Source organism: Triticum aestivum, chromosome 3A (genome assembly GCF_018294505.1).
Source record: "Triticum aestivum cultivar Chinese Spring chromosome 3A, IWGSC CS RefSeq v2.1, whole genome shotgun sequence".
Lineage (NCBI taxonomy): Eukaryota > Viridiplantae > Streptophyta > Magnoliopsida > Poales > Poaceae > Triticum > Triticum aestivum.
The window spans coordinates 677302012-677311351 of record NC_057800.1 but is presented as its reverse complement, the minus strand read 5'-3'; positions in this window follow the sequence as shown (position 1 = coordinate 677311351).

Genomic DNA, 9340 nt, shown 5'->3' with positions numbered 1-9340 from the left:
CCGGTGGAGCGGGGGAGGGTGCGCGGGGTGCGGGGGGTCGGCGGCGGCGGTTGAGTAGGGGAGGGGTGCGGGGGGTCGGCGGCGGCGGTTGAGTAGGGGAATCGAGGGTGCGGGGGTCGGCGGCGGCGGCCGGTGGACCGGGGGGTGCTCGGCGGCGAGGGGGACCGGATCTGGTGAGGTGGGATAGCGATCGAGATGGAGGGGGATCGAGATCGAGTGTCCATGAAATTTAAAAATATTCATGATAGTTCAAAAAGTGCCCATGAAATACAATCGGGAAATGAAGGCTACGATTTAAATACAATCGATCTTAGCTAGCTATCTGTTCACAATCTTCTTGCCCTTCTTTTTCGCAAATGGAGTTCTTCTGTGGAACGGATGTCCTTTAGGTAGGGTGGTCCTGCTTCTTCTTGTGGTGTATGCTGCTACTTCATCATCGTCGTCATGTTCGATCCTCGGGTCACCATACTTGTCGAAGTCTTGCTCATTGGCTACTCCATCCATTCTGATGATCTTCCTTTTGCCTCTCCTCACGACAACACGACTGGGCTTTGACGGGTCGGTAATGAAGAAGCATTGGTCCACTTGGGAAGCCAGTACCCATGGCTCATTTTTCGCGGTGACGTTTGCACCCGCGGTCTTGGATTTGGCTTCGGGTATAACCATGGTGGTGAAATACCGGTCTTCTTTTAGGACGCTCTTGGCCCATCTGACACGGAACATCAGGACCTTCTCTCCAGCGTAGCTCAGCTCCCAGATCTCCTCGATCCTTCCGTAGTATCTGTCCTTGTCGTTACCGGTGTAGGATTCCATCGTTACCCCGGAGTTCTGATAACCATCGCTCTTCATGTCCTTGGCCTCGGTGTAGAATGTGTAGCCGTTGATATCGTACGCCTCATAGGTCATCAGGTTGTACTCGGCGCCCTGTGACAAGGCGAATATGAGTTGTTCTTCTGCGGAAGAATCCTCATGTAAAGGGTACGACAGAAGCTTCTGCTTGAACCAACGCGTGAAACATGAGTTGTGCTCTTTGAGTATATCTCCGTCCGTCCCCTGTTGGCCTCGGTCATTGTACGTCTTCTTAATAAAGGTTTTGTGCTCTACCACCCAAGGATCGACCACGTCTATGTGTTGTAGCGCGACTAGGTTTGCTCTTTCAAAGTCGGCGAGTCGACCCTCGAAGTCGACATGCATTTCGCGGCGACCCTCACGGTGACCCCATCCAGCGAGCCTGCCGAGGTGCCTGTTGACGGGCAGACCAACGGGGTTCTCGATGCCTAGATAATTCGTGCAGTAGGAGATGCACTCTTCGGTCAGAAAGCCCCTGGCTATACTTCCCTCTGGACGTGACATGTTGGGAACGTATCCTTTGATGATACCATTCATCCTTTCGAACAGCATCATGCTGTGCAGGAGCGTCGGCCCGAGTTGGATGATATCGTCCATGATATGGACCAGCAGATGCACCATAACGTCGAAGAATGCGGGCAGGAAGTACATCTCAAGCTCGCATAGTATCACCATGATCTCTTCCTGTAGCCTTCTGAGTTACCTCACGCCAACAGACTTCCGAGAGATGACGTCGAAAAAGTTGCATAGGCCAAATAGTGTTTCACGGATGTGCGCGTCCATGATCCCATGGATTGCAACTGGAAGTATCTGCGTCATCAGCACGTGACAGTCGTGAGACTTCATCCCGCTGAACTTCAGCTTCGCTGGGTCTAGGTATCTACTTATGTTCCCCGCGTAACCGTAAGGAAGTTTTACTCCTACGAGGCAGGTGAAAAACTGCTCGATCTCCTCCTGACTTAGAGTGAAGCACGCGGGAGGGTAGTCATTTCCGGTCTTCTTGGCCTTCTTGCCTTTGCGACGACTTTCCGTGTCCTGCTTCGCCTCATCATCATCATCATCATCATCATCATCATCATCATCATCATCATCATATATAGTGTGAAGCTCCTGCCTGATGCCCATTGATTTCAAGTCTGCCCTTGCTTTCGGCCCATCTTTGGTCCTCTCTGGCATGTTGAGCAGGGTACCAAGCAGACTCTCGCACACGTTCTTCGTGATATGCATGACATCAAGGCTGTGAGGCACACGGTGGATCTTCCAGTACGACAAGTCCCAGAAAACAGACCTCGTTTTCCATACCTTCAGCAGCGGCTCTGGCGCCTTTCGCTTCTTTCCCAGCTCTGGCGCCTTTTGCTTCTTTCCCGGCAGTGGGCAGTCTTTCCAATTTTTCAACAGCTCGTCTATTTCCTCGCTGCTCCTCGTACGCGGGCGTCCTCGGGGTTCGGTTTCACCATCGAACAGATCCTTGCGTTTTCTCCACGGGTCATCATCGCGAAGCCACCTTCGATGTCCCATGAACACGGTTTTCGAAGACCCGGGATCTCTATCTAGCTGGCGATACGTTGTGTCATCCATGCACCTGACGCATCCAGAAAATCCGTGGACCACCTGCCCCGCGACATATCCGTAACCGAGATAGTCGTGCACCGTCGTGAGCAGCGCGGCTCTCATAGGGAAATATTCTTTCTCTGCGGCGTCCCACGTATTGGCTGGTGTTTTCCACAGCATGTCAAGCTCCTCTTTCAGCAGCCCCAGATACAGATTGATGTCGTTCCCTGGTTGTTTCGGTCCTTCAATTAGCATACTCATGTGAATGTACTTCCTCTTCATGCACAACCAGGGGGGAAGGTTGTACATCCACACAAACACAGGCCAGGTGCTATGTGTGCTTCTCTGGCTGCCAAACGGATTGACTCCATCGGTGCTCGCGCCCAGCACGATGTTCCTTGGATCGTTCCCAAATTCTGGGTCTTCAAAGTTCATCGCTTGCCACTGGCTCGCATCCTTAGGGTGACTCAGCATCTTGTCTTTTTTATCTATCTCCGGATCATTTGCGTCATCTTCTCGCTTCTTCTCCTCCCTATCCGCGTGCCAACGCAGGAGCTTTGCTACCTTAGGGTCCGCGAAATTCTGCTGCAGACGAGGAGTGATCGTAAAGTACCACACCACTTTTCGAGGAGCTTTCTTCCTCTTCTTGTATCGAGTGACGCCGCACACCGGACATATGGTAGACTCCGCGTGCTCGTCCCGATAAATGATGCAATTGTTCATGCACACATGGTATTTCACGTGCGGTAAATCCAGAGGACACACGATTTTCTTTGCCTCCTCCAAACTGGTCGGGCGCTTGTTCCCCTTGGGAAGACGTTCGTGCCAGAATGACATGTTCTCGTCGAAGCATGCGTCGGTCATTTTGTGTTTTACCTTCATCTCCAGAGCCATGAGCGTTACTTTCAGGCGGGTATCCTCGGGCCTGCATCCTTCATACAATGGAGTAACCGCGTCTAACTCAAGTTGATCCATCTTGGCTTTCTCTCGGGCGGCAGCTCTTGCGTTATCCGTCTGCTTGAGAAGCAGCTCTTGAATATGAGGGTCCTGCACCCATCCCATCAATGGTCCAGCGTCGTCTGCTCCGCCGGCATCATCATCTTCATGATCATGCCCGTCGTCTGCTCCGGCATCTTCCTCATCATCATGTCCTGCATCTTCTACATGATGACTGTGTACAGCATCACCGTCGTGATCATCTCCTGGGGATTCTTCGTCTTCTCGCCCGCCCGAGCCGCGGTGGTTGTCTTGCTGCCCTTCCTCATTTCTTGCCCGGCCCCCATGGATGACTTCGTAGTCATCTTCATCACCTTGCCACCGATAGCCATCCATGAAACCACGCAAGAGCAGGTGGTCCCGCACCTGCCCGGATTCCGTGTCCGCAATAAGGCTCTTCAGCTTGCATCTTTGACACGGACATCTTATCTCCGGCTCGTTCTTTTGAAGCATCTCGGCCTTCGCGGACCTCAAAAACCTATTCACGATGCCTTCGGTCATCATGCGGACCATGGTCGCCTGCGGGGTAGAGCAAAACGATATTTTAGAACCAAGAAAAAATTTGGCATGACTTTCCCTAAAAATAGGACCAAAAAAAATGCTTAATGCCAAAATTCTCGCTGAAAAGGAAATGAATCAACATTCCGGCAAAATATTGGCAACTATCGCATTTCAAATACCGGTACACCTCCAAACACAAACACATATGCAACACCACAAACATATGCAACACCACGAACATACATAGATCTAGCTAGGCCATAAAAAGTGCATGTGCACATTGTTGTAGGGAGAACAACATAAATATAGCTTCCCCCTTACTTACCTATCAAAACAAGGTAATTTAACCACTTAAATTGAATGAATCTATGGTGGAAATGAGGTGAAAAAGAGGAGGCACCCGAGACAAGGAGGAGGTGGAGAGAATGAAGTGGGGAGAAAGTGAGTGTGGGTAGGAGAGGCTGTCCAAAATATCTTGTTGCTGCCCACTTACTAATGGCGCACCAAATCTAAATGCGCCATTAGTAATCCAAGGTACTAATGGCGCACCTTCTCGTGGTGCGCCATTAGTAGTTTTGCAAAAAAAAACATACTAATGGCGCACTGTCCCACAGTGCGCCATTACTATTTTAAACTAGTAATGGCGCACGGTGGAACAGTGCGCCATTAGTAGTTTTGCAAAAAAGGGAATAAAAATATAATTAAAAAAACAACATTAGTGGCGCACTTTCCGGCAGGTGCGCCATTACTAGTTACAACTAGTAATGGCGCACTGTGTCTGGATGCGTCATTAGTATGTTTGGACAGGCGCACTAGTTAAATTTTTTTTTGATACTAATGGCGCACCATGGGCCAGATGCGCCATTAGTAGTTTTAACTCTAATGGCGTATCCGAAGGTGGTGCGCCATTAGTATATACTAATGGCGCACCGCATGTCTGGTGCGCCATTAGTGTCAATCCCATCTATAGCCCTTTTTCTAGTAGTGTGTCCGGCGTCACCATGGCGGACTGGTGGCGGCACGTCGTCATCATCGCTGTCGCATAAGACGACGACCCCGTCTTCAACGCGGCCGCGTCGGCACTCCTCGAAGCGGCGTAGGGCGGCGCGCTGGCGCTCCTTCTCCTTCTCCCGGCGCGCCTTCTCCATCGCAATGGAGTCCTGGCGCGCCCATTCTAGGATCGCGTCGTCGTCGTCGAACTCCGCCTCCACCGGTGCCAGCCCCGGCTCCGTCTTCGGCTTGACGAAGCGCGGAGGAGCCGGCGAGGAGGGGGCGCGCCGGCCGCCCTCGTTGATGACGATGTCGACGCTGCGAGTGCGCCGATCGATTGGCGTCTCCGCCGCGGGCTCGGCCTTGACGCCGAGAAGCGCCGGAGAACCGGAGGAGTGGGAAGATGAGCGAGAGGAGGAAGACGAGGAGGAGGCGAACCTCCTTGGCGCCCATGCGCGTCGGAGTTGCGACGGGGCGGCCCCCGTCGCAGGATAGGTCAACGACGGGTTGTTGCCGCCGTCGAGGTGCGTCAGCACGCCCTCCAGCATGCAGCCCGGAACGCCCCACCACAGGTGGCACCCCACGCTGTTCTTCACGCCGCTGACCACCGGCGCGTCGTTGGTGGAGGCCAGGCGCTGCTGCTGGCGGCGCTGGAAGTACGCAGCCCAAGCCGCGTGATTGCCGGCGGCGTACTGGGGGAGGGAGCGCTCGTCGTCGGTCAGGGAGGTGCGCGCGACCTCGACCTCCTCGGCGAAGTACGTGGGCTTCGCCACGGCGTCGGGTAACGGGGGAATGGGCACTCCCCCGTCGCTGAGCCGCCACCCCGTCGGCCCGGCGCGCATGTCCGGCGGCGCCGGGATGTTCGCCTGGAACAGGAGGCAGGACTCCTGTTCGCGGAGCGAACGCCGGCCGAAGCCGTACGCCGCCGCCTCGTCTCCGGGGAAGCGCTCTGCCATGGCGACGGACTCGGTGGTGGTAGAGAGGGAGAGAGAGGGGCTGCCGGTGGCGCTCGGGAGAGGAAGACGGCGACGGAGAGAGGGGGGCTGGGCGGCGGCGAGGGGCGAGTCTGGTGTGGGCACCGGCGAGAACCGCCGACTTTTATAGCCGCTCCGCGCCGTGTGTACGTGTGCGAGGGAGGGGAGGCGTCGGCGCGCCGTCCCGAGACGCGCCGCCCGCGAGGAATCAATGGCAAGGCTGACTGGCAGCAGCCTTGCCAGTGATTCCCCGCAGGAACCGAGGCAGTTGGGGAGAAGACGAGCCGCCGTGTCCCTGACGCGGCTGGCCCGCGGCTTTTTCGTGTCAAAACAGTTCGCCCCGGCGCCCCCGGGCGCCCCCCAGCGCGCCGGGTTCGGCCTGAATCCGCCGGCGCTGTTTTCGGCCCAGGCCGGCGAAAATCGGGCTCCTGAGGACGCAACTGGGCCGTTTTTTCGGCGCCGGCGCAAAAAAAACATCTGAGGAGGCTTTCCTGGGGGCGTGACTGGAGATGCCCTAAGAGCATGATTAGGGTCACCCACAACCGTTTAGACCACGCTATTTTGATATGTTTTATCATCCACCATGATTTTCTATTGATCCTTTGATTGTTCGGATGCATTCTCGTAAATTAGAGACAAGCTGAGACTTTGCGGTGGCTGGAGCGTTGTCACCCTGTGTGTGACTAACCTAGCCCATCAAAAAATCATTTCACGCGTCCATGCGTTTTCCCATAAGAAGCCAAAATGCCCACATTCATGTCGGTCTAGAATGGACACGACTGCTCACTGGAGCCAGCATTGAAACGGATCGCCGGTTGAGAGCGCCGCTTGCTACTCGCCGACTACGCACGCCTTATCTCCCTATTAAAACGACATCCGCTCGCCCGCCCGCCTACCTTCATTAAACTTACCGTGTCGAGGAACCTACTCCGACACTCCAAGCGCCACACGTTGTTATTGTACCGACCCGCATTAAACACCTCTCCGTCTGGCTCCTCGTATTTGTCCGCTATATAAATGCGTCTAGGCGCCGGGCAAGAACTGCATCTTATGTCTGATCTCTCTATCTCCTCGTTGTACAACACTCGTCATGGCCTCCAATGAACAGAAGAATGAGTTCTCCGACATTGCAGTTGTCTGGGTTAGCCGGCAAGCCAGGCTGATACTGGCTGGCTTGCCAGCAAACCCTCTGGATCTGGCGCCACCACCATCGCCATCACCACCCATCCTCGCCCATCCATGCTAGACAACGTCGTCTCCCGTCAAATCCGTCACGAGTAATGGTGGCAACGCGTCGGGCAGGTGAGGAAAGAAGCCATGTCGATGGAGGCCTACACGTCCACGACCACCGCAGACAGCGAAAAAAAGTAGATCATGGGAGGCCACCGCCGTTTAGTTCCCACAAAGGCCACCGCCACCACATAGCCGCTGTCTTGCCCGATGAGCGCGGGCGTAGACCACGGCGACCGTCTTCCCCCACCCAAAAATCAACCTTGGTCAGTGCTTCACGCAAGCGGAGAATGACTATTCTTCCCCTCTCGCTGAAGCATATCCCTCAAAGGTTCCCAACAGTTTGATGAGCAAGCTGCTGGACATAGGGAAGACATGTCATGGAAGTAGAGATCCGCCACGGCCGACGTAGAGTAGTTTTATCGTAGCCAGATATAGTTTAGTTAAAATATGCCTGAAACGTAAATGTTTTCATCCGGTTTGAATGAAAATCATCCGCGTTGCATGTAATTTGTCTGGTTTGTTTAAAGCCGATTTGAAATGTATGCGGATAGCTTTGGATGGCCGTCTACCGCATCCGTATTCATGGATTGATCCCCCTATCCGCGGACGGATGCAATGTCCGGTTTGCAGGTCAGCATTGAAGATGCCCTTAAGAATATAGTCAACAGCTGGCCATATGATATTGTCATATCATTTATAGTCAGCTATACAGCAAGGTTGGCTATAAGTCTAGTTTCTTTCATCAGTTTAGCTATATATAATATAACAGTTTCTTCTTTTGGTTTAGTCGGGTTTTTTACCTCCAAACATGCATGTGTGTATTGTGTGATGATGATTGTCAGTTGGTTAGCTTTGGGCGCGTTGTATGAAGCGATGCCATGCCTGTATACGCTGCATCTTTTATTTTCATTTTTGTGGGCGTTAGTCTTTTTATGCATGCGTGTGTGTTGTGTGTGCGTTCGTTGTAAGACAAAGATGGACCTCCGATATGAGACATAGTCCACATTAATATTCGACATTTGTATGTGTTTCTGATTTTAGTTTTCTTTCTTTTTGTCATTTTTATATGAGTATTTTTGGATGTTGGGTGAGTATAAATGTATAGACAATACCAATGCTACTATTTCCTTCAAAAAAATATTCTTATTTAGTTTCTGGTTTTACTTGATTTTCTTCTTCTTTAAGAGTAAAAGCAACACCAATAACTAATTCCTTCTTAAAAAACTTATTTATTGCGAAAATTTCACTATTATAAGTTTATTTCTGCATATTATAAAAACATATTTTTTGTGAAAACTATTTTCCAATTTTTTATTTGTTTTCTTTTCATTTTCTTACATCTGGATGGATAACACTAATATCACTAATTCATTATTTCTTAGAAAACTTCATTATTTTGATTTTGTTATAGTTTTCATTTCTTTTCTATATTCTCTAAGGATAATACCAATGCCCTTAATCCATGCCTCCTTAGAAAGTTTCACGAAAATTTCACAATTATATACTTATTCTTGCATATTATGAAAAAAGCGCAATTTCGGCATAATTTGTGTGCATTTTTTTCATTATCGGTTCTTTTAATTCCCTTTCTTTTAAAGGGCAATACCAATGCCACTAATCCATTCTTCCATAGAAAAACTTCATTCTTTTGATTTTGTTTTAATTTTTGTTTCATTTTATTTCTTATTTAAGGGAAATGTTGTTAATTCATTCATTGTTTTATAATGTAAGCACCCACATACTACACAATATGTGTACAAATTATAGCCGAGTGCAAAATTTGAATTATTATGTGCCAGGGGGCCCACGAGCTCACAGGGCGCGCCCAGGGGGTGGGCGCACCCCCTAAGCTCGTCGCTCCCTGGTGCCCCCTCGGTAATTCTTCTTCCAGTATTTTTATATGTTTCAAAATAATTCTCTACAAATTTTCAGGTCATTTGGAGTTGTGCATAATAGTTATCTCTGATGTAGCCTTTTTCAGGTCCTGAATTCTAGCTGTCGGCAATCCCCCTCCTCATGTAAAACTTGCAAATAAGATAGAAAAGGCATTAGAATTGCATCACAAAGTGAAATATCAATCCAAAAATAATAAATAATAGTAGGAAAATATGATGCAAAATGAACGTATCAATTGATGTGTCTCCATCGTATCTACTTTTCAAACAGTTTTGCTCTTGTCTTGCCCCTTAATATGCATGATTTGATTGAAACTAATCCGGGTTGGAGCTGTTTTCAGCAGAACTACC